At 47.7% G+C, this 22090-nt stretch overlaps 14 non-coding genes and 1 pseudogene across 14 annotated transcripts; all 15 read right to left on the bottom strand.

Annotated features, from left to right (window-relative positions):
- Positions 1–1143: 1143 nt before the first annotated feature.
- Positions 1144–1334, bottom strand: LOC142696967 (U2 spliceosomal RNA). The gene has a single exon (XR_012864807.1). It is a non-coding gene; the product is annotated as a U2 spliceosomal RNA (small nuclear RNA).
- A 1300-nt stretch (positions 1335–2634) lies between these two features.
- LOC142696966 (U2 spliceosomal RNA) lies at positions 2635–2825 on the bottom strand. Its single transcript, XR_012864806.1, has one exon. It is a non-coding gene; the product is annotated as a U2 spliceosomal RNA (small nuclear RNA).
- Positions 2826–4101: 1276 nt separating this feature from the next.
- LOC142696965 (U2 spliceosomal RNA) lies at positions 4102–4292 on the bottom strand. The gene has a single exon (XR_012864805.1). It is a non-coding gene; the product is annotated as a U2 spliceosomal RNA (small nuclear RNA).
- A 1296-nt stretch (positions 4293–5588) lies between these two features.
- LOC142696617 (U2 spliceosomal RNA) lies at positions 5589–5765 on the bottom strand (annotated as a pseudogene).
- A 1292-nt stretch (positions 5766–7057) lies between these two features.
- Positions 7058–7248, bottom strand: LOC142696964 (U2 spliceosomal RNA). The gene has a single exon (XR_012864804.1). It is a non-coding gene; the product is annotated as a U2 spliceosomal RNA (small nuclear RNA).
- Positions 7249–8538: 1290 nt separating this feature from the next.
- Positions 8539–8729, bottom strand: LOC142696962 (U2 spliceosomal RNA). Its single transcript, XR_012864803.1, has one exon. It is a non-coding gene; the product is annotated as a U2 spliceosomal RNA (small nuclear RNA).
- A 1283-nt stretch (positions 8730–10012) lies between these two features.
- Positions 10013–10203, bottom strand: LOC142696961 (U2 spliceosomal RNA). Its single transcript, XR_012864802.1, has one exon. It is a non-coding gene; the product is annotated as a U2 spliceosomal RNA (small nuclear RNA).
- Positions 10204–11487: 1284 nt separating this feature from the next.
- LOC142696959 (U2 spliceosomal RNA) lies at positions 11488–11678 on the bottom strand. The gene has a single exon (XR_012864800.1). It is a non-coding gene; the product is annotated as a U2 spliceosomal RNA (small nuclear RNA).
- A 1296-nt stretch (positions 11679–12974) lies between these two features.
- LOC142696958 (U2 spliceosomal RNA) lies at positions 12975–13165 on the bottom strand. The gene has a single exon (XR_012864799.1). It is a non-coding gene; the product is annotated as a U2 spliceosomal RNA (small nuclear RNA).
- Positions 13166–14457: 1292 nt separating this feature from the next.
- LOC142696957 (U2 spliceosomal RNA) lies at positions 14458–14648 on the bottom strand. The gene has a single exon (XR_012864798.1). It is a non-coding gene; the product is annotated as a U2 spliceosomal RNA (small nuclear RNA).
- A 1296-nt stretch (positions 14649–15944) lies between these two features.
- Positions 15945–16135, bottom strand: LOC142696956 (U2 spliceosomal RNA). Its single transcript, XR_012864797.1, has one exon. It is a non-coding gene; the product is annotated as a U2 spliceosomal RNA (small nuclear RNA).
- Positions 16136–17427: 1292 nt separating this feature from the next.
- LOC142696955 (U2 spliceosomal RNA) lies at positions 17428–17618 on the bottom strand. The gene has a single exon (XR_012864796.1). It is a non-coding gene; the product is annotated as a U2 spliceosomal RNA (small nuclear RNA).
- A 1288-nt stretch (positions 17619–18906) lies between these two features.
- LOC142696954 (U2 spliceosomal RNA) lies at positions 18907–19097 on the bottom strand. Its single transcript, XR_012864795.1, has one exon. It is a non-coding gene; the product is annotated as a U2 spliceosomal RNA (small nuclear RNA).
- A 1284-nt stretch (positions 19098–20381) lies between these two features.
- On the bottom strand, positions 20382–20572 carry LOC142696542 (U2 spliceosomal RNA). Its single transcript, XR_012864428.1, has one exon. It is a non-coding gene; the product is annotated as a U2 spliceosomal RNA (small nuclear RNA).
- A 1288-nt stretch (positions 20573–21860) lies between these two features.
- LOC142696953 (U2 spliceosomal RNA) lies at positions 21861–22051 on the bottom strand. Its single transcript, XR_012864794.1, has one exon. It is a non-coding gene; the product is annotated as a U2 spliceosomal RNA (small nuclear RNA).
- Between the last annotated feature and the right edge of the window lie 39 nt (positions 22052–22090).

The raw sequence follows: 22090 nt of genomic DNA, 5'->3' as shown, positions 1-22090 counted from the left end.
GAATAAAGGCCGGAGAGGAAGCCAGACAGGATTTGCTTCTTTTGCTTGCACCACAATGCAGTGCTGAAAGAGGAGGAATCTACATAAAAACGCCTTCCTGGCAACGCCCAAATGCCCTGCTGCCATGCAGATAAACACTGGCAGCGGCAGCAAGTGCATGCCCACAGCCACCCCTTGTTCCTTCACACCTTGTATCAGCTGTAATCCAGTCCAGTCCAGTGCTGCCTGCTGAGCAGCACTGACCAACACTGCCTGGGCCCAGGCTTTTATCTCTGAGGCCCCATTATGATGTCAGAAAGCTGGCTCTGGAATCCTGAGGGCTCCACTATGACACGTGCAAAGTTCCGTCTGAACTTTATATAAGACGGTGAGGCTCAGTCAGTCACTCAGTGTTGCCTGAGAGGGCAACACTGCAACAGCCGGCCGCCAGGCTGTCTTTTTTTTGCACAGCTAGTTGCCTCCAGGAGGCCACAAGAGGGAGACAAGGGACTGCAAAATGGAAAATAGGCATCCACCAACTTTACAGACAACTTCTCCTTGCTCCTACAACCTCCATCCTTGCACAGTTTGTTATTCTTCTAGGTAACATAGTAACAAATCCAAATTGCTGCTCTCTTTGTAGGCAAGCAAGGCTTTGTTGCAACTGCAATTCTTACTTCTTCTTGAAATGTAGGGACGACAGTACATTCCATCACATCCATCTAGTGTACACAGGTAGGTCCATTGTGGCGGGCAGGCGAGCGGGCGGGCTGCTTTATTGGCTGTTTGCTGTTCCCCTACTCCACTCCACTATTTGACTGTTGTGCTGCATCAATCAATCAATCAATCAATCAATCAATCAATCAGTGGCTGGCTCAGGTGCAGCTCTTTAACTTACCTAAAAGGGAGGGCGGAGAGAAGACAAGGAAGGTGAATGAGGTGTTCCAATGTGAAATGCCGGAAACACAGAAACACAGACGACACACAACAAGAGGTGGCAATCTATTCATTAATTGCATTTAATCAATGAGCTCATTATCACTCATGCATTGTCCAACAGGTGTTGAAATAATGGGATTAAAAGGGGAGATCCCTTCAGAAAGACAGAAACAATAGCAAAGACAAAAAACACTTTTGGAATCTGCTTTTAGTCAACACATAAGGAAAGGGTGCACCGGTCCTGGAAATACTGCAATACCAGGTCAATGCGTGGAGTGGACAGAGCAAGCTCTATTTCCATCTCCCTGTTCTAAAAATCCATTTAATATATGGTCCCCAGATAGGGGACGTATCAGATATTAAACTGATAAGAACAGATACTACACTTGATCTTAGCCAAAAGGCCGAGAAGCGATAACCCGAACGGGCCGCGCGTTGCCCGAGCCTGCCCGATACTGCTGTTCAGCCCTTGCAGCGATTCAGCCTACTTCTAGGCAATTCCATGGGGCCCTGCAGGCTCACACACTCACAGCTACACGGGAGGTGAATAAAGGCCGGAGAGGAAGCCAGACAGGATTTGCTTCTTTTGCTTGCACCACAATGCAGTGCTGAAAGAGGAGGAATCTACATAAAAACGCCTTCCTGGCAACGCCCAAATGCCCTGCTGCCATGCAGATAAACACTGGCAGCGGCAGCAAGTGCATGCCCACAGCCACCCCTTGTTCCTTCACACCTTGTATCAGCTGTAATCCAGTCCAGTCCAGTGCTGCCTGCTGAGCAGCACTGACCAACACTGCCTGGGCCCAGGCTTTTATCTCTGAGGCCCCATTATGATGTCAGAAAGCTGGCTCTGGAATCCTGAGGGCTCCACTATGACACGTGCAAAGTTCCGTCTGAACTTTATATAAGACGGTGAGGCTCAGTCAGTCACTCAGTGTTGCCTGAGAGGGCAACACTGCAACAGCCGGCCGCCAGGCTGTCTTTTTTTTGCACAGCTAGTTGCCTCCAGGAGGCCACAAGAGGGAGACAAGGGACTGCAAAATGGAAAATAGGCATCCACCAACTTTACAGACAACTTCTCCTTGCTCCTACAACCTCCATCCTTGCACAGTTTGTTATTCTTCTAGGTAACATAGTAACAAATCCAAATTGCTGCTCTCTTTGTAGGCAAGCAAGGCTTTGTTGCAACTGCAATTCTTACTTCTTCTTGAAATGTAGGGACGACAGTACATTCCATCACATCCATCTAGTGTACACAGGTAGGTCCATTGTGGCGGGCAGGCGAGCGGGCGGGCTGCTTTATTGGCTGTTTGCTGTTCCCCTACTCCACTCCACTATTTGACTGTTGTGCTGCATCAATCAATCAATCAATCAATCAATCAATCAATCAATCAATCAATCAATCAATCAATCAATCAGTGGCTGGCTCAGGTGCAGCTCTTTAACTTACCTAAAAGGGAGGGCGGAGAGAAGACAAGGAAGGTGAATGAGGTGTTCCAATGTGAAATGCCGGAAACACAGAAACACAGACGACACACAACAAGAGGTGGCAATCTATTCATTAATTGCATTTAATCAATGAGCTCATTATCACTCATGCATTGTCCAACAGGTGTTGAAATAATGGGATTAAAAGGGGAGATCCCTTCAGAAAGACAGAAACAATAGCAAAGACAAAAAACACTTTTGGAATCTGCTTTTAGTCAACACATAAGGAAAGGGTGCACCGGTCCTGGAAATACTGCAATACCAGGTCAATGCGTGGAGTGGACAGAGCAAGCTCTATTTCCATCTCCCTGTTCTAAAAATCCATTTAATATATGGTCCCCAGATAGGGGACGTATCAGATATTAAACTGATAAGAACAGATACTACACTTGATCTTAGCCAAAAGGCCGAGAAGCGATAACCCGAACGGGCCGCGCGTTGCCCGAGCCTGCCCGATACTGCTGTTCAGCCCTTGCAGCGATTCAGCCTACTTCTAGGCAATTCCATGGGGCCCTGCAGGCTCACGCACTCACAGCTACACGGGAGGTGAATAAAGGCCGGAGAGGAAGCCAGACAGGATTTGCTTCTTTTGCTTGCACCACAATGCAGTGCTGAAAGAGGAGGAATCTACATAAAAACGCCTTCCTGGCAACGCCCAAATGCCCTGCTGCCATGCAGATAAACACTGGCAGCGGCAGCAAGTGCATGCCCACAGCCACCCCTTGTTCCTTCACACCTTGTATCAGCTGTAATCCAGTCCAGTCCAGTGCTGCCTGCTGAGCAGCACTGACCAACACTGCCTGGGCCCAGGCTTTTATCTCTGAGGCCCCATTATGATGTCAGAAAGCTGGCTCTGGAATCCTGAGGGCTCCACTATGACACGTGCAAAGTTCCGTCTGAACTTTATATAAGACGGTGAGGCTCAGTCAGTCACTCAGTGTTGCCTGAGAGGGCAACACTGCAACAGCCGGCCGCCAGGCTGTCTTTTTTTTGCACAGCTAGTTGCCTCCAGGAGGCCACAAGAGGGAGACAAGGGACTGCAAAATGGAAAATAGGCATCCACCAACTTTACAGACAACTTCTCCTTGCTCCTACAACCTCCATCCTTGCACAGTTTGTTATTCTTCTAGGTAACATAGTAACAAATCCAAATTGCTGCTCTCTTTGTAGGCAAGCAAGGCTTTGTTGCAACTGCAATTCTTACTTCTTCTTGAAATGTAGGGACGACAGTACATTCCATCACATCCATCTAGTGTACACAGGTAGGTCCATTGTGGCGGGCAGGCGAGCGGGCGGGCTGCTTTATTGGCTGTTTGCTGTTCCCCTACTCCACTCCACTATTTGACTGTTGTGCTGCATCAATCAATCAATCAATCAATCAATCAATCAATCAATCAGTGGCTGGCTCAGGTGCAGCTCTTTAACTTACCTAAAAGGGAGGGCGGAGAGAAGACAAGGAAGGTGAATGAGGTGTTCCAATGTGAAATGCCGGAAACACAGAAACACAGACGACACACAACAAGAGGTGGCAATCTATTCATTAATTGCATTTAATCAATGAGCTCATTATCACTCATGCATTGTCCAACAGGTGTTGAAATAATGGGATTAAAAGGGGAGATCCCTTCAGAAAGACAGAAACAATAGCAAAGACATAAAACACTTTTGGAATCTGCTTTTAGTCAACACATAAGGAAAGGGTGCACCGGTCCTGGAAATACTGCAATACCAGGTCAATGCGTGGAGTGGACAGAGCAAGCTCTATTTCCATCTCCCTGTTCTAAAAATCCATTTAATATATGGTCCCCAGATAGGGGACGTATCAGATATTAAACTGATAAGAACAGATACTACACTTGATCTTAGCCAAAAGGCCGAGAAGCGATAACCCGAACGGGCCGCGCGTTGCCCGAGCCTGCCCGATACTGCTGTTCAGCCCTTGCAGCGATTCAGCCTACTTCTAGGCAATTCCATGGGGCCCTGCAGGCTCACACACTCACAGCTACACGGGAGGTGAATAAAGGCCGGAGAGGAAGCCAGACAGGATTTGCTTCTTTTGCTTGCACCACAATGCAGTGCTGAAAGAGGAGGAATCTACATAAAAACGCCTTCCTGGCAACGCCCAAATGCCCTGCTGCCATGCAGATAAACACTGGCAGCGGCAGCAAGTGCATGCCCACAGCCACCCCTTGTTCCTTCACACCTTGTATCAGCTGTAATCCAGTCCAGTCCAGTGCTGCCTGCTGAGCAGCACTGACCAACACTGCCTGGGCCCAGGCTTTTATCTCTGAGGCCCCATTATGATGTCAGAAAGCTGGCTCTGGAATCCTGAGGGCTCCACTATGACACGTGCAAAGTTCCGTCTGAACTTTATATAAGACGGTGAGGCTCAGTCAGTCACTCAGTGTTGCCTGAGAGGGCAACACTGCAACAGCCGGCCGCCAGGCTGTCTTTTTTTTGCACAGCTAGTTGCCTCCAGGAGGCCACAAGAGGGAGACAAGGGACTGCAAAATGGAAAATAGGCATCCACCAACTTTACAGACAACTTCTCCTTGCTCCTACAACCTCCATCCTTGCACAGTTTGTTATTCTTCTAGGTAACATAGTAACAAATCCAAATTGCTGCTCTCTTTGTAGGCAAGCAAGGCTTTGTTGCAACTGCAATTCTTACTTCTTCTTGAAATGTAGGGACGACAGTACATTCCATCACATCCATCTAGTGTACACAGGTAGGTCCATTGTGGCGGGCAGGCGAGCGGGCGGGCTGCTTTATTGGCTGTTTGCTGTTCCCCTACTCCACTCCACTATTTGACTGTTGTGCTGCATCAATCAATCAATCAATCAATCAATCAATCAATCAATCAATCAATCAATCAATCAATCAGTGGCTGGCTCAGGTGCAGCTCTTTAACTTACCTAAAAGGGAGGGCGGAGAGAAGACAAGGAAGGTGAATGAGGTGTTCCAATGTGAAATGCCGGAAACACAGAAACACAGACGACACACAACAAGAGGTGGCAATCTATTCATTAATTGCATTTAATCAATGAGCTCATTATCACTCATGCATTGTCCAACAGGTGTTGAAATAATGGGATTAAAAGGGGAGATCCCTTCAGAAAGACAGAAACAATAGCAAAGACAAAAAACACTTTTGGAATCTGCTTTTAGTCAACACATAAGGAAAGGGTGCACCGGTCCTGGAAATACTGCAATACCAGGTCAATGCGTGGAGTGGACAGAGCAAGCTCTATTTCCATCTCCCTGTTCTAAAAATCCATTTAATATATGGTCCCCAGATAGGGGACGTATCAGATATTAAACTGATAAGAACAGATACTACACTTGATCGAGAAGCGATAACCCGAACGGGCCGCGCGTTGCCCGAGCCTGCCCGATACTGCTGTTCAGCCCTTGCAGCGATTCAGCCTACTTCTAGGCAATTCCATGGGGCCCTGCAGGCTCACACACTCACAGCTACACGGGAGGTGAATAAAGGCCGGAGAGGAAGCCAGACAGGATTTGCTTCTTTTGCTTGCACCACAATGCAGTGCTGAAAGAGGAGGAATCTACATAAAAACGCCTTCCTGGCAACGCCCAAATGCCCTGCTGCCATGCAGATAAACACTGGCAGCGGCAGCAAGTGCATGCCCACAGCCACCCCTTGTTCCTTCACACCTTGTATCAGCTGTAATCCAGTCCAGTCCAGTGCTGCCTGCTGAGCAGCACTGACCAACACTGCCTGGGCCCAGGCTTTTATCTCTGAGGCCCCATTATGATGTCAGAAAGCTAGCTGGCTCTGGAATCCTGAGGGCTCCACTATGACACGTGCAAAGTTCCGTCTGAACTTTATATAAGACGGTGAGGCTCAGTCAGTCACTCAGTGTTGCCTGAGAGGGCAACACTGCAACAGCCGGCCGCCAGGCTGTCTTTTTTTTGCACAGCTAGTTGCCTCCAGGAGGCCACAAGAGGGAGACAAGGGACTGCAAAATGGAAAATAGGCATCCACCAACTTTACAGACAACTTCTCCTTGCTCCTACAACCTCCATCCTTGCACAGTTTGTTATTCTTCTAGGTAACATAGTAACAAATCCAAATTGCTGCTCTCTTTGTAGGCAAGCAAGGCTTTGTTGCAACTGCAATTCTTACTTCTTCTTGAAATGTAGGGACGACAGTACATTCCATCACATCCATCTAGTGTACACAGGTAGGTCCATTGTGGCGGGCAGGCGAGCGGGCGGGCTGCTTTATTGGCTGTTTGCTGTTCCCCTACTCCACTCCACTATTTGACTGTTGTGCTGCATCAATCAATCAATCAATCAATCAATCAATCAATCAATCAATCAATCAATCAGTGGCTGGCTCAGGTGCAGCTCTTTAACTTACCTAAAAGGGAGGGCGGAGAGAAGACAAGGAAGGTGAATGAGGTGTTCCAATGTGAAATGCCGGAAACACAGAAACACAGACGACACACAACAAGAGGTGGCAATCTATTCATTAATTGCATTTAATCAATGAGCTCATTATCACTCATGCATTGTCCAACAGGTGTTGAAATAATGGGATTAAAAGGGGAGATCCCTTCAGAAAGACAGAAACAATAGCAAAGACAAAAAACACTTTTGGAATCTGCTTTTAGTCAACACATAAGGAAAGGGTGCACCGGTCCTGGAAATACTGCAATACCAGGTCAATGCGTGGAGTGGACAGAGCAAGCTCTATTTCCATCTCCCTGTTCTAAAAATCCATTTAATATATGGTCCCCAGATAGGGGACGTATCAGATATTAAACTGATAAGAACAGATACTACACTTGATCTTAGCCAAAAGGCCGAGAAGCGATAACCCGAACGGGCCGCGCGTTGCCCGAGCCTGCCCGATACTGCTGTTCAGCCCTTGCAGCGATTCAGCCTACTTCTAGGCAATTCCATGGGGCCCTGCAGGCTCACACACTCACAGCTACACGGGAGGTGAATAAAGGCCGGAGAGGAAGCCAGACAGGATTTGCTTCTTTTGCTTGCACCACAATGCAGTGCTGAAAGAGGAGGAATCTACATAAAAACGCCTTCCTGGCAACGCCCAAATGCCGCTGCCATGCAGATAAACACTGGCAGCGGCAGCAAGTGCATGCCCACAGCCACCCCTTGTTCCTTCACACCTTGTATCAGCTGTAATCCAGTCCAGTCCAGTGCTGCCTGCTGAGCAGCACTGACCAACACTGCCTGGGCCCAGGCTTTTATCTCTGAGGCCCCATTATGATGTCAGAAAGCTGGCTCTGGAATCCTGAGGGCTCCACTATGACACGTGCAAAGTTCCGTCTGAACTTTATATAAGACGGTGAGGCTCAGTCAGTCACTCAGTGTTGCCTGAGAGGGCAACACTGCAACAGCCGGCCGCCAGGCTGTCTTTTTTTTGCACAGCTAGTTGCCTCCAGGAGGCCACAAGAGGGAGACAAGGGACTGCAAAATGGAAAATAGGCATCCACCAACTTTACAGACAACTTCTCCTTGCTCCTACAACCTCCATCCTTGCACAGTTTGTTATTCTTCTAGGTAACATAGTAACAAATCCAAATTGCTGCTCTCTTTGTAGGCAAGCAAGGCTTTGTTGCAACTGCAATTCTTACTTCTTCTTGAAATGTAGGGACGACAGTACATTCCATCACATCCATCTAGTGTACACAGGTAGGTCCATTGTGGCGGGCAGGCGAGCGGGCGGGCTGCTTTATTGGCTGTTTGCTGTTCCCCTACTCCACTCCACTATTTGACTGTTGTGCTGCATCAATCAATCAATCAATCAATCAATCAATCAATCAATCAATCAATCAATCAATCAGTGGCTGGCTCAGGTGCAGCTCTTTAACTTACCTAAAAGGGAGGGCGGAGAGAAGACAAGGAAGGTGAATGAGGTGTTCCAATGTGAAATGCCGGAAACACAGAAACACAGACGACACACAACAAGAGGTGGCAATCTATTCATTAATTGCATTTAATCAATGAGCTCATTATCACTCATGCATTGTCCAACAGGTGTTGAAATAATGGGATTAAAAGGGGAGATCCCTTCAGAAAGACAGAAACAATAGCAAAGACAAAAAACACTTTTGGAATCTGCTTTTAGTCAACACATAAGGAAAGGGTGCACCGGTCCTGGAAATACTGCAATACCAGGTCAATGCGTGGAGTGGACAGAGCAAGCTCTATTTCCATCTCCCTGTTCTAAAAATCCATTTAATATATGGTCCCCAGATAGGGGACGTATCAGATATTAAACTGATAAGAACAGATACTACACTTGATCTTAGCCAAAAGGCCGAGAAGCGATAACCCGAACGGGCCGCGCGTTGCCCGAGCCTGCCCGATACTGCTGTTCAGCCCTTGCAGCGATTCAGCCTACTTCTAGGCAATTCCATGGGGCCCTGCAGGCTCACACACTCACAGCTACACGGGAGGTGAATAAAGGCCGGAGAGGAAGCCAGACAGGATTTGCTTCTTTTGCTTGCACCACAATGCAGTGCTGAAAGAGGAGGAATCTACATAAAAACGCCTTCCTGGCAACGCCCAAATGCCCTGCTGCCATGCAGATAAACACTGGCAGCGGCAGCAAGTGCATGCCCACAGCCACCCCTTGTTCCTTCACACCTTGTATCAGCTGTAATCCAGTCCAGTCCAGTGCTGCCTGCTGAGCAGCACTGACCAACACTGCCTGGGCCCAGGCTTTTATCTCTGAGGCCCCATTATGATGTCAGAAAGCTGGCTCTGGAATCCTGAGGGCTCCACTATGACACGTGCAAAGTTCCGTCTGAACTTTATATAAGACGGTGAGGCTCAGTCAGTCACTCAGTGTTGCCTGAGAGGGCAACACTGCAACAGCCGGCCGCCAGGCTGTCTTTTTTTTGCACAGCTAGTTGCCTCCAGGAGGCCACAAGAGGGAGACAAGGGACTGCAAAATGGAAAATAGGCATCCACCAACTTTACAGACAACTTCTCCTTGCTCCTACAACCTCCATCCTTGCACAGTTTGTTATTCTTCTAGGTAACATAGTAACAAATCCAAATTGCTGCTCTCTTTGTAGGCAAGCAAGGCTTTGTTGCAACTGCAATTCTTACTTCTTCTTGAAATGTAGGGACGACAGTACATTCCATCACATCCATCTAGTGTACACAGGTAGGTCCATTGTGGCGGGCAGGCGAGCGGGCGGGCTGCTTTATTGGCTGTTTGCTGTTCCCTACTCCACTCCACTATTTGACTGTTGTGCTGCATCAATCAATCAATCAATCAATCAATCAATCAATCAATCAATCAATCAGTGGCTGGCTCAGGTGCAGCTCTTTAACTTACCTAAAAGGGAGGGCGGAGAGAAGACAAGGAAGGTGAATGAGGTGTTCCAATGTGAAATGCCGGAAACACAGAAACACAGACGACACACAACAAGAGGTGGCAATCTATTCATTAATTGCATTTAATCAATGAGCTCATTATCACTCATGCATTGTCCAACAGGTGTTGAAATAATGGGATTAAAAGGGGAGATCCCTTCAGAAAGACAGAAACAATAGCAAAGACAAAAAACACTTTTGGAATCTGCTTTTAGTCAACACATAAGGAAAGGGTGCACCGGTCCTGGAAATACTGCAATACCAGGTCAATGCGTGGAGTGGACAGAGCAAGCTCTATTTCCATCTCCCTGTTCTAAAAATCCATTTAATATATGGTCCCCAGATAGGGGACGTATCAGATATTAAACTGATAAGAACAGATACTACACTTGATCTTAGCCAAAAGGCCGAGAAGCGATAACCCGAACGGGCCGCGCGTTGCCCGAGCCTGCCCGATACTGCTGTTCAGCCCTTGCAGCGATTCAGCCTACTTCTAGGCAATTCCATGGGGCCCTGCAGGCTCACACACTCACAGCTACACGGGAGGTGAATAAAGGCCGGAGAGGAAGCCAGACAGGATTTGCTTCTTTTGCTTGCACCACAATGCAGTGCTGAAAGAGGAGGAATCTACATAAAAACGCCTTCCTGGCAACGCCCAAATGCCCTGCTGCCATGCAGATAAACACTGGCAGCGGCAGCAAGTGCATGCCCACAGCCACCCCTTGTTCCTTCACACCTTGTATCAGCTGTAATCCAGTCCAGTCCAGTGCTGCCTGCTGAGCAGCACTGACCAACACTGCCTGGGCCCAGGCTTTTATCTCTGAGGCCCCATTATGATGTCAGAAAGCTGGCTCTGGAATCCTGAGGGCTCCACTATGACACGTGCAAAGTTCCGTCTGAACTTTATATAAGACGGTGAGGCTCAGTCAGTCACTCAGTGTTGCCTGAGAGGGCAACACTGCAACAGCCGGCCGCCAGGCTGTCTTTTTTTTGCACAGCTAGTTGCCTCCAGGAGGCCACAAGAGGGAGACAAGGGACTGCAAAATGGAAAATAGGCATCCACCAACTTTACAGACAACTTCTCCTTGCTCCTACAACCTCCATCCTTGCACAGTTTGTTATTCTTCTAGGTAACATAGTAACAAATCCAAATTGCTGCTCTCTTTGTAGGCAAGCAAGGCTTTGTTGCAACTGCAATTCTTACTTCTTCTTGAAATGTAGGGACGACAGTACATTCCATCACATCCATCTAGTGTACACAGGTAGGTCCATTGTGGCGGGCAGGCGAGCGGGCGGGCTGCTTTATTGGCTGTTTGCTGTTCCCCTACTCCACTCCACTATTTGACTGTTGTGCTGCATCAATCAATCAATCAATCAATCAATCAATCAATCAATCAATCAATCAGTGGCTGGCTCAGGTGCAGCTCTTTAACTTACCTAAAAGGGAGGGCGGAGAGAAGACAAGGAAGGTGAATGAGGTGTTCCAATGTGAAATGCCGGAAACACAGAAACACAGACGACACACAACAAGAGGTGGCAATCTATTCATTAATTGCATTTAATCAATGAGCTCATTATCACTCATGCATTGTCCAACAGGTGTTGAAATAATGGGATTAAAAGGGGAGATCCCTTCAGAAAGACAGAAACAATAGCAAAGACAAAAAACACTTTTGGAATCTGTTTTTAGTCAACACATAAGGAAAGGGTGCACCGGTCCTGGAAATACTGCAATACCAGGTCAATGCGTGGAGTGGACAGAGCAAGCTCTATTTCCATCTCCCTGTTCTAAAAATCCATTTAATATATGGTCCCCAGATAGGGGACGTATCAGATATTAAACTGATAAGAACAGATACTACACTTGATCTTAGCCAAAAGGCCGAGAAGCGATAACCCGAACGGGCCGCGCGTTGCCCGAGCCTGCCCGATACTGCTGTTCAGCCCTTGCAGCGATTCAGCCTACTTCTAGGCAATTCCATGGGGCCCTGCAGGCTCACACACTCACAGCTACACGGGAGGTGAATAAAGGCCGGAGAGGAAGCCAGACAGGATTTGCTTCTTTTGCTTGCACCACAATGCAGTGCTGAAAGAGGAGGAATCTACATAAAAACACCTTCCTGGCAACGCCCAAATGCCCTGCTGCCATGCAGATAAACACTGGCAGCGGCAGCAAGTGCATGCCCACAGCCACCCCTTGTTCCTTCACACCTTGTATCAGCTGTAATCCAGTCCAGTCCAGTGCTGCCTGCTGAGCAGCACTGACCAACACTGCCTGGGCCCAGGCTTTTATCTCTGAGGCCCCATTATGATGTCAGAAAGCTGGCTCTGGAATCCTGAGGGCTCCACTATGACACGTGCAAAGTTCCGTCTGAACTTTATATAAGACGGTGAGGCTCAGTCAGTCACTCAGTGTTGCCTGAGAGGGCAACACTGCAACAGCCGGCCGCCAGGCTGTCTTTTTTTTGCACAGCTAGTTGCCTCCAGGAGGCCACAAGAGGGAGACAAGGGACTGCAAAATGGAAAATAGGCATCCACCAACTTTACAGACAACTTCTCCTTGCTCCTACAACCTCCATCCTTGCACAGTTTGTTATTCTTCTAGGTAACATAGTAACAAATCCAAATTGCTGCTCTCTTTGTAGGCAAGCAAGGCTTTGTTGCAACTGCAATTCTTACTTCTTCTTGAAATGTAGGGACGACAGTACATTCCATCACATCCATCTAGTGTACACAGGTAGGTCCATTGTGGCGGGCAGGCGAGCGGGCGGGCTGCTTTATTGGCTGTTTGTTGTTCCCCTACTCCACTCCACTATTTGACTGTTGTGCTGCATCAATCAATCAATCAATCAATCAATCAATCAATCAATCAATCAATCAATCAATCAATCAGTGGCTGGCTCAGGTGCAGCTCTTTAACTTACCTAAAAGGGAGGGCGGAGAGAAGACAAGGAAGGTGAATGAGGTGTTCCAATGTGAAATGCCGGAAACACAGAAACACAGACAACACACAACAAGAGGTGGCAATCTATTCATTAATTGCATTTAATCAATGAGCTCATTATCACTCATGCATTGTCCAACAGGTGTTGAAATAATGGGATTAAAAGGGGAGATCCCTTCATGAAGACAGAAACAATAGCAAAGACAAAAAACACTTTTGGAATCTGCTTTTAGTCAACACATAAGGAAAGGGTGCACCGGTCCTGGAAATACTGCAATACCAGGTCAATGCGTGGAGTGGACAGAGCAAGCTCTATTTCCATCTCCCTGTTCTAAAAATCCATTTAATATATGGTCCCCAGATAGGGGACGTATCAGATATTAAACTGATAAGAACAGATACTACACTTGATCTTAGCCAAAAGGCCGAGAAGCGATAACCCGAACGGGCCGCGCGTTGCCCGAGCCTGCCCGATACTGCTGTTCAGCCCTTGCAGCGATTCAGCCTACTTCTAGGCAATTCCATGGGGTCCTGCAGGCTCACACACTCACAGCTACACAGGAGGTGAATAAAGGCCGGAGAGGAAGCCAGACAGGATTTGCTTCTTTTGCTTGCACCACAATGCAGTGCTGAAAGAGGAGGAATCTACATAAAAACGCCTTCCTGGCAACGCCCAAATGCCCTGCTGCCATGCAGATAAACACTGGCAGCGGCAGCAAGTGCATGCCCACAGCCACCCCTTGTTCCTTCACACCTTGTATCAGCTGTAATCCAGTCCAGTCCAGTGCTGCCTGCTGAGCAGCACTGACCAACACTGCCTGGGCCCAGGCTTTTATCTCTGAGGCCCCATTATGATGTCAGAAAGCTGGCTCTGGAATCCTGAGGGCTCCACTATGACACGTGCAAAGTTCCGTCTGAACTTTATATAAGACGGTGAGGCTCAGTCAGTCACTCAGTGTTGCCTGAGAGGGCAACACTGCAACAGCCGGCCGCCAGGCTGTCTTTTTTTTGCACAGCTAGTTGCCTCCAGGAGGCCACAAGAGGGAGACAAGGGACTGCAAAATGGAAAATAGGCATCCACCAACTTTACAGACAACTTCTCCTTGCTCCTACAACCTCCATCCTTGCACAGTTTGTTATTCTTCTAGGTAACATAGTAACAAATCCAAATTGCTGCTCTCTTTGTAGGCAAGCAAGGCTTTGTTGCAACTGCAATTCTTACTTCTTCTTGAAATGTAGGGACGACAGTACATTCCATCACATCCATCTAGTGTACACAGGTAGGTCCATTGTGGCGGGCAGGCGAGCGGGCGGGCTGCTTTATTGGCTGTTTGCTGTTCCCCTACTCCACTCCACTATTTGACTGTTGTGCTGCATCAATCAATCAATCAATCAATCAATCAATCAATCAATCAATCAATCAATCAATCAGTGGCTGGCTCAGGTGCAGCTCTTTAACTTACCTAAAAGGGAGGGCGGAGAGAAGACAAGGAAGGTGAATGAGGTGTTCCAATGTGAAATGCCGGAAACACAGAAACACAGACGACACACAACAAGAGGTGGCAATCTATTCATTAATTGCATTTAATCAATGAGCTCATTATCACTCATGCATTGTCCAACAGGTGTTGAAATAATGGGATTAAAAGGGGAGATCCCTTCAGAAAGACAGAAACAATAGCAAAGACAAAAAACACTTTTGGAATCTGCTTTTAGTCAACACATAAGGAAAGGGTGCACCGGTCCTGGAAATACTGCAATACCAGGTCAATGCGTGGAGTGGACAGAGCAAGCTCTATTTCCATCTCCCTGTTCTAAAAATCCATTTAATATATGGTCCCCAGATAGGGGACGTATCAGATATTAAACTGATAAGAACAGATACTACACTTGATCTTAGCCAAAAGGCCGAGAAGCGATAACCCGAACGGGCCGCGCGTTGCCCGAGCCTGCCCGATACTGCTGTTCAGCCCTTGCAGCGATTCAGCCTACTTCTAGGCAATTCCATGGGGCCCTGCAGGCTCACACACTCACAGCTACACGGGAGGTGAATAAAGGCCGGAGAGGAAGCCAGACAGGATTTGCTTCTTTTGCTTGCACCACAATGCAGTGCTGAAAGAGGAGGAATCTACATAAAAATGCCTTCCTGGCAACGCCCAAATGCCCTGCTGCCATGCAGATAAACACTGGCAGCGGCAGCAAGTGCATGCCCACAGCCACCCCTTGTTCCTTCACACCTTGTATCAGCTGTAATCCAGTCCAGTCCAGTGCTGCCTGCTGAGCAGCACTGACCAACACTGCCTGGGCCCAGGCTTTTATCTCTGAGGCCCCATTATGATGTCAGAAAGCTGGCTCTGGAATCCTGAGGGCTCCACTATGACACGTGCAAAGTTCCGTCTGAACTTTATATAAGACGGTGAGGCTCAGTCAGTCACTCAGTGTTGCCTGAGAGGGCAACAATGCAACAGCCGGCCGCCAGGCTGTCTTTTTTTTGCACAGCTAGTTGCCTCCAGGAGGCCACAAGAGGGAGACAAGGGACTGCAAAATGGAAAATAGGCATCCACCAACTTTACAGACAACTTCTCCTTGCTCCTACAACCTCCATCCTTGCACAGTTTGTTATTCTTCTAGGTAACATAGTAACAAATACAAATTGCTGCTCTCTTTGTAGGCAAGCAAGGCTTTGTTGCAACTGCAATTCTTACTTCTTCTTGAAATGTAGGGACGACAGTACATTCCATCACATCCATCTAGTGTACACAGGTAGGTCCATTGTGGCGGGCAGGCGAGCGGGCGGGCTGCTTTATTGGCTGTTTGCTGTTCCCCTACTCCACTCCACTATTTGACTGTTGTGCTGCATCAATCAATCAATCAATCAATCAATCAATCAATCAATCAATCAATCAATCAATCAATCAGTGGCTGGCTCAGGTGCAGCTCTTTAACTTACCTAAAAGGGAGGGCGGAGAGAAGACAAGGAAGGTGAATGAGGTGTTCCAATGTGAAATGCCGGAAACACAGAAACACAGACGACACACAACAAGAGGTGGCAATCTATTCATTAATTGCATTTAATCAATGAGCTCATTATCACTCATGCATTGTCCAACAGGTGTTGAAATAATGGGATTAAAAGGGGAGATCCCTTCAGAAAGACAGAAACAATAGCAAAGACAAAAAACACTTTTGGAATCTGCTTTTAGTCAACACATAAGGAAAGGGTGCACCGGTCCTGGAAATACTGCAATACCAGGTCAATGCGTGGAGTGGACAGAGCAAGCTCTATTTCCATCTCCCTGTTCTAAAAATCCATTTAATATATGGTCCCCAGATAGGGGACGTATCAGATATTAAACTGATAAGAACAGATACTACACTTGATCTTAGCCAAAAGGCCGAGAAGCGATAACCCGAACGGGCCGCGCGTTGCCCGAGCCTGCCCGATACTGCTGTTCAGCCCTTGCAGCGATTCAGCCTACTTCTAGGCAATTCCATGGGGCCCTGCAGGCTCACACACTCACAGCTACACGGGAGGTGAATAAAGGCCGGAGAGGAAGCCAGACAGGATTTGCTTCTTTTGCTTGCACCACAATGCAGTGCTGAAAGAGGAGGAATCTACATAAAAACGCCTTCCTGGCAACGCCCAAATGCCCTGCTGCCATGCAGATAAACACTGGCAGCGGCAGCAAGTGCATGCCCACAGCCACCCCTTGTTCCTTCACACCTTGTATCAGCTGTAATCCAGTCCAGTCCAGTGCTGCCTGCTGAGCAGCACTGACCAACACTGCCTGGGCCCAGGCTTTTATCTCTGAGGCCCCATTATGATGTCAGAAAGCTGGCTCTGGAATCCTGAGGGCTCCACTATGACACGTGCAAAGTTCCGTCTGAACTTTATATAAGACGGTGAGGCTCAGTCAGTCACTCAGTGTTGCCTGAGAGGGCAACACTGCAACAGCCGGCTGCCAGGCTGTCTTTTTTTTGCACAGCTAGTTGCCTCCAGGAGGCCACAAGAGGGAGACAAGGGACTGCAAAATGGAAAATAGGCATCCACCAACTTTACAGACAACTTCTCCTTGCTCCTACAACCTCCATCCTTGCACAGTTTGTTATTCTTCTAGGTAACATAGTAACAAATCCAAATTGCTGCTCTCTTTGTAGGCAAGCAAGGCTTTGTTGCAACTGCAATTCTTACTTCTTCTTGAAATGTAGGGACGACAGTACATTCCATCACATCCATCTAGTGTACACAGGTAGGTCCATTGTGGCGGGCAGGCGAGCGGGCGGGCTGCTTTATTGGCTGTTTGCTGTTCCCCTACTCCACTCCACTATTTGACTGTTGTGCTGCATCAATCAATCAATCAATCAATCAATCAATCAATCAATCAATCAATCAATCAATCAGTGGCTGGCTCAGGTGCAGCTCTTTAACTTACCTAAAAGGGAGGGCGGAGAGAAGACAAGGAAGGTGAATGAGGTGTTCCAATGTGAAATGCCGGAAACACAGAAACACAGACGACACACAACAAGAGGTGGCAATCTATTCATTAATTGCATTTAATCAATGAGCTCATTATCACTCATGCATTGTCCAACAGGTGTTGAAATAATGGGATTAAAAGGGGAGATCCCTTCAGAAAGACAGAAACAATAGCAAAGACAAAAAACACTTTTGGAATCTGCTTTTAGTCAACACATAAGGAAAGGGTGCACCGGTCCTGGAAATACTGCAATACCAGGTCAATGCGTGGAGTGGACAGAGCAAGCTCTATTTCCATCTCCCTGTTCTAAAAATCCATTTAATATATGGTCCCCAGATAGGGGACGTATCAGATATTAAACTGATAAGAACAGATACTACACTTGATCTTAGCCAAAAGGCCGAGAAGCGATAACCCGAACGGGCCGCGCGTTGCCCGAGCCTGCCCGATACTGCTGTTCAGCCCTTGCAGCGATTCAGCCTACTTCTAGGCAATTCCATGGGGCCCTGCAGGCTCACACACTCACAGCTACACGGGAGGTGAATAAAGGCCGGAGAGGAAGCCAGACAGGATTTGCTTATTTTGCTTGCACCACAATGCAGTGCTGAAAGAGGAGGAATCTACATAAAAACGCCTTCCTGGCAACGCCCAAATGCCCTGCTGCCATGCAGATAAACACTGGCAGCGGCAGCAAGTGCATGCCCACAGCCACCCCTTGTTCCTTCACACCTTGTATCAGCTGTAATCCAGTCCAGTCCAGTGCTGCCTGCTGAGCAGCACTGACCAACACTGCCTGGGCCCAGGCTTTTATCTCTGAGGCCCCATTATGATGTCAGAAAGCTGGCTCTGGAATCCTGAGGGCTCCACTATGACACGTGCAAAGTTCCGTCTGAACTTTATATAAGACGGTGAGGCTCAGTCAGTCACTCAGTGTTGCCTGAGAGGGCAACACTGCAACAGCCGGCCGCCAGGCTGTCTTTTTTTTGCACAGCTAGTTGCCTCCAGGAGGCCACAAGAGGGAGACAAGGGACTGCAAAATGGAAAATAGGCATTCACCAACTTTACAGACAACTTCTCCTTGCTCCTACAACCTCCATCCTTGCACAGTTTGTTATTCTTCTAGGTAACATAGTAACAAATCCAAATTGCTGCTCTCTTTGTAGGCAAGCAAGGCTTTGTTGCAACTGCAATTCTTACTTCTTCTTGAAATGTAGGGACGACAGTACATTCCATCACATCCATCTAGTGTACACAGGTAGGTCCATTGTGGCGGGCAGGCGAGCGGGCGGGCTGCTTTATTGGCTGTTTGCTGTTCCCCTACTCCACTCCACTATTTGACTGTTGTGCTGCATCAATCAATCAATCAATCAATCAATCAATCAATCAATCAATCAATCAATCAGTGGCTGGCTCAGGTGCAGCTCTTTAACTTACCTAAAAGGGAGGGCGGAGAGAAGACAAGGAAGGTGAATGAGGTGTTCCAATGTGAAATGCCGGAAACACAGAAACACAGACGACACACAACAAGAGGTGGCAATCTATTCATTAATTGCATTTAATCAATGAGCTCATTATCACTCATGCATTGTCCAACAGGTGTTGAAATAATGGGATTAAAAGGGGAGATCCCTTCAGAAAGACAGAAACAATAGCAAAGACAAAAAACACTTTTGGAATCTGCTTTTAGTCAACACATAAGGAAAGGGTGCACCGGTCCTGGAAATACTGCAATACCAGGTCAATGCGTGGAGTGGACAGAGCAAGCTCTATTTCCATCTCCCTGTTCTAAAAATCCATTTAATATATGGTCCCCAGATAGGGGACGTATCAGATATTAAACTGATAAGAACAGATACTACACTTGATCTTAGCCAAAAGGCCGAGAAGCGATAACCCGAACGGGCCGCGCGTTGCCCGAGCCTGCCCGATACTGCTGTTCAGCCCTTGCAGCGATTCAGCCTACTTCGAGGCAATTCCATGGGGCCCTGCAGGCTCACACACTCACAGCTACACGGGAGGTGAATAAAGGCCGGAGAGGAAGCCAGACAGGATTTGCTTCTTTTGCTTGCACCACAATGCAGTGCTGAAAGAGGAGGAATCTACATAAAAACGCCTTCCTGGCAACGCCCAAATGCCCTGCTGCCATGCAGATAAACACTGGCAGCGGCAGCAAGTGCATGCCCACAGCCACCCCTTGTTCCTTCACACCTTGTATCAGCTGTAATCCAGTCCAGTCCAGTGCTGCCTGCTGAGCAGCACTGACCAACACTGCCTGGGCCCAGGCTTTTATCTCTGAGGCCCCATTATGATGTCAGAAAGCTGGCTCTGGAATCCTGAGGGCTCCACTATGACACGTGCAAAGTTCCGTCTGAACTTTATATAAGACGGTGAGGCTCAGTCAGTCACTCAGTGTTGCCTGAGAGGGCAACACTGCAACAGCCGGCCGCCAGGCTGTCTTTTTTTTGCACAGCTAGTTGCCTCCAGGAGGCCACAAGAGGGAGACAAGGGACTGCAAAATGGAAAATAGGCATCCACCAACTTTACAGACAACTTCTCCTTGCTCCTACAACCTCCATCCTTGCACAGTTTGTTATTCTTCTAGGTAACATAGTAACAAATCCAAATTGCTGCTCTCTTTGTAGGCAAGCAAGGCTTTGTTGCAACTGCAATTCTTACTTCTTCTTGAAATGTAGGGACGACAGTACATTCCATCACATCCATCTAGTGTACACAGGTAGGTCCATTGTGGCGGGCAGGCGAGCGGGCGGGCTGCTTTATTGGCTGTTTGCTGTTCCCCTACTCCACTCCACTATTTGACTGTTGTGCTGCATCAATCAATCAATCAATCAATCAATCAATCAATCAATCAATCAATCGGTGGCTGGCTCAGGTGCAGCTCTTTAACTTACCTAAAAGGGAGGGCGGAGAGAAGACAAGGAAGGTGAATGAGGTGTTCCAATGTGAAATGCCGGAAACACAGAAACACAGACGACACACAACAAGAGGTGGCAATCTATTCATTAATTGCATTTAATCAATGAGCTCATTATCACTCATGCATTGTCCAACAGGTGTTGAAATAATGGGATTAAAAGGGGAGATCCCTTCAGAAAGACAGAAACAATAGCAAAGACAAAAAACACTTTTGGAATCTGCTTTTAGTCAACACATAAGGAAAGGGTGCACCGGTCCTGGAAATACTGCAATACCAGGTCAATGCGTGGAGTGGACAGAGCAAGCTCTATTTCCATCTCCCTGTTCTAAAAATCGATTTAATATATGGTCCCCAGATAGGGGACGTATCAGATATTAAACTGATAAGAACAGATACTACACTTGATCTTAGCCAAAAGGCCGAGAAGCGATAACCCGAACGGGCCGCGCGTTGCCCGAGCCTGCCCGATACTGCTGTTCAGCCCTTGCAGCGATTCAGCCTACTTCTAGGCAATTCCATGGGGCCCTGCAGGCTCACACACTCACAGCTACACGGGAGGTGAATAAAGGCCGGAGAGGAAGCCAGACAGGATTTGCTTCTTTTGCTTGCACCACAATGCAGTGCTGAAAGAGGAGGAATCTACATAAAAACGCCTTCCTGGCAACGCCCAAATGCCCTGCTGCCATGCAGATAAACACTGGCAGCGGCAGCAAGTGCATGCCCACAGCCACCCCTTGTTCCTTCACACCTTGTATCAGCTGTAATCCAGTCCAGTCCAGTGCTGCCTGCTGAGCAGCACTGACCAACACTGCCTGGGCCCAGGCTTTTATCTCTGAGGCCCCATTATGATGTCAGAAAGCTGGCTCTGGAATCCTGAGGGCTCCACTATGACACGTGCAAAGTTCCGTCTGAACTTTATATAAGACGGTGAGGCTCAGTCAGTCACTCAGTGTTGCCTGAGAGGGCAACACTGCAACAGCCGGCCGCCAGGCTGTCTTTTTTTTGCACAGCTAGTTGCCTCCAGGAGGCCACAAGAGGGAGACAAGGGACTGCAAAATGGAAAATAGGCATCCACCAACTTTACAGACAACTTCTCCTTGCTCCTACAACCTCCATCCTTGCACAGTTTGTTATTCTTCTAGGTAACATAGTAACAAATCCAAATTGCTGCTCTCTTTGTAGGCAAGCAAGGCTTTGTTGCAACTGCAATTCTTACTTCTTCTTGAAATGTAGGGACGACAGTACATTCCATCACATCCATCTAGTGTACACAGGTAGGTCCATTGTGGCGGGCAGGCGAGCGGGCGGGCTGCTTTATTGGCTGTTTGCTGTTCCCCTACTCCACTCCACTATTTGACTGTTGTGCTGCATCAATCAATCAATCAATCAATCAATCAATCAATCAATCAATCAATCAATCGGTGGCTGGCTCAGGTGCAGCTCTTTAACTTACCTAAAAGGGAGGGCGGAGAGAAGACAAGGAAGGTGAATGAGGTGTTCCAATGTGAAATGCCGGAAACACAGAAACACAGACGACACACAACAAGAGGTGGCAATCTATTCATTAATTGCATTTAATCAATGAGCTCATTATCACTCATGCATTGTCCAACAGGTGTTGAAATAATGGGATTAAAAGGGGAGATCCCTTCAGAAAGACAGAAACAATAGCAAAGACAAAAAACACTTTTGGAATCTGCTTTTAGTCAACACATAAGGAAAGGGTGCACCGGTCCTGGAAATACTGCAATACCAGGTCAATGCGTGGAGTGGACAGAGCAAGCTCTATTTCCATCTCCCTGTTCTAAAAATCCATTTAATATATGGTCCCCAGATAGGGGACGTATCAGATATTAAACTGATAAGAACAGATACTACACTTGATCTTAGCCAAAAGGCCGAGAAGCGATAACCCGAACGGGCCGCGCGTTGCCCGAGCCTGCCCGATA

Source organism: Rhinoderma darwinii (assembly GCF_050947455.1).
Source record: "Rhinoderma darwinii isolate aRhiDar2 chromosome 5 unlocalized genomic scaffold, aRhiDar2.hap1 SUPER_5_unloc_7, whole genome shotgun sequence".
Lineage (NCBI taxonomy): Eukaryota > Metazoa > Chordata > Amphibia > Anura > Rhinodermatidae > Rhinoderma > Rhinoderma darwinii.
Note: the sequence above shows the minus strand (reverse complement) of the source record. Positions and strands in the feature narration are given on the sequence as shown.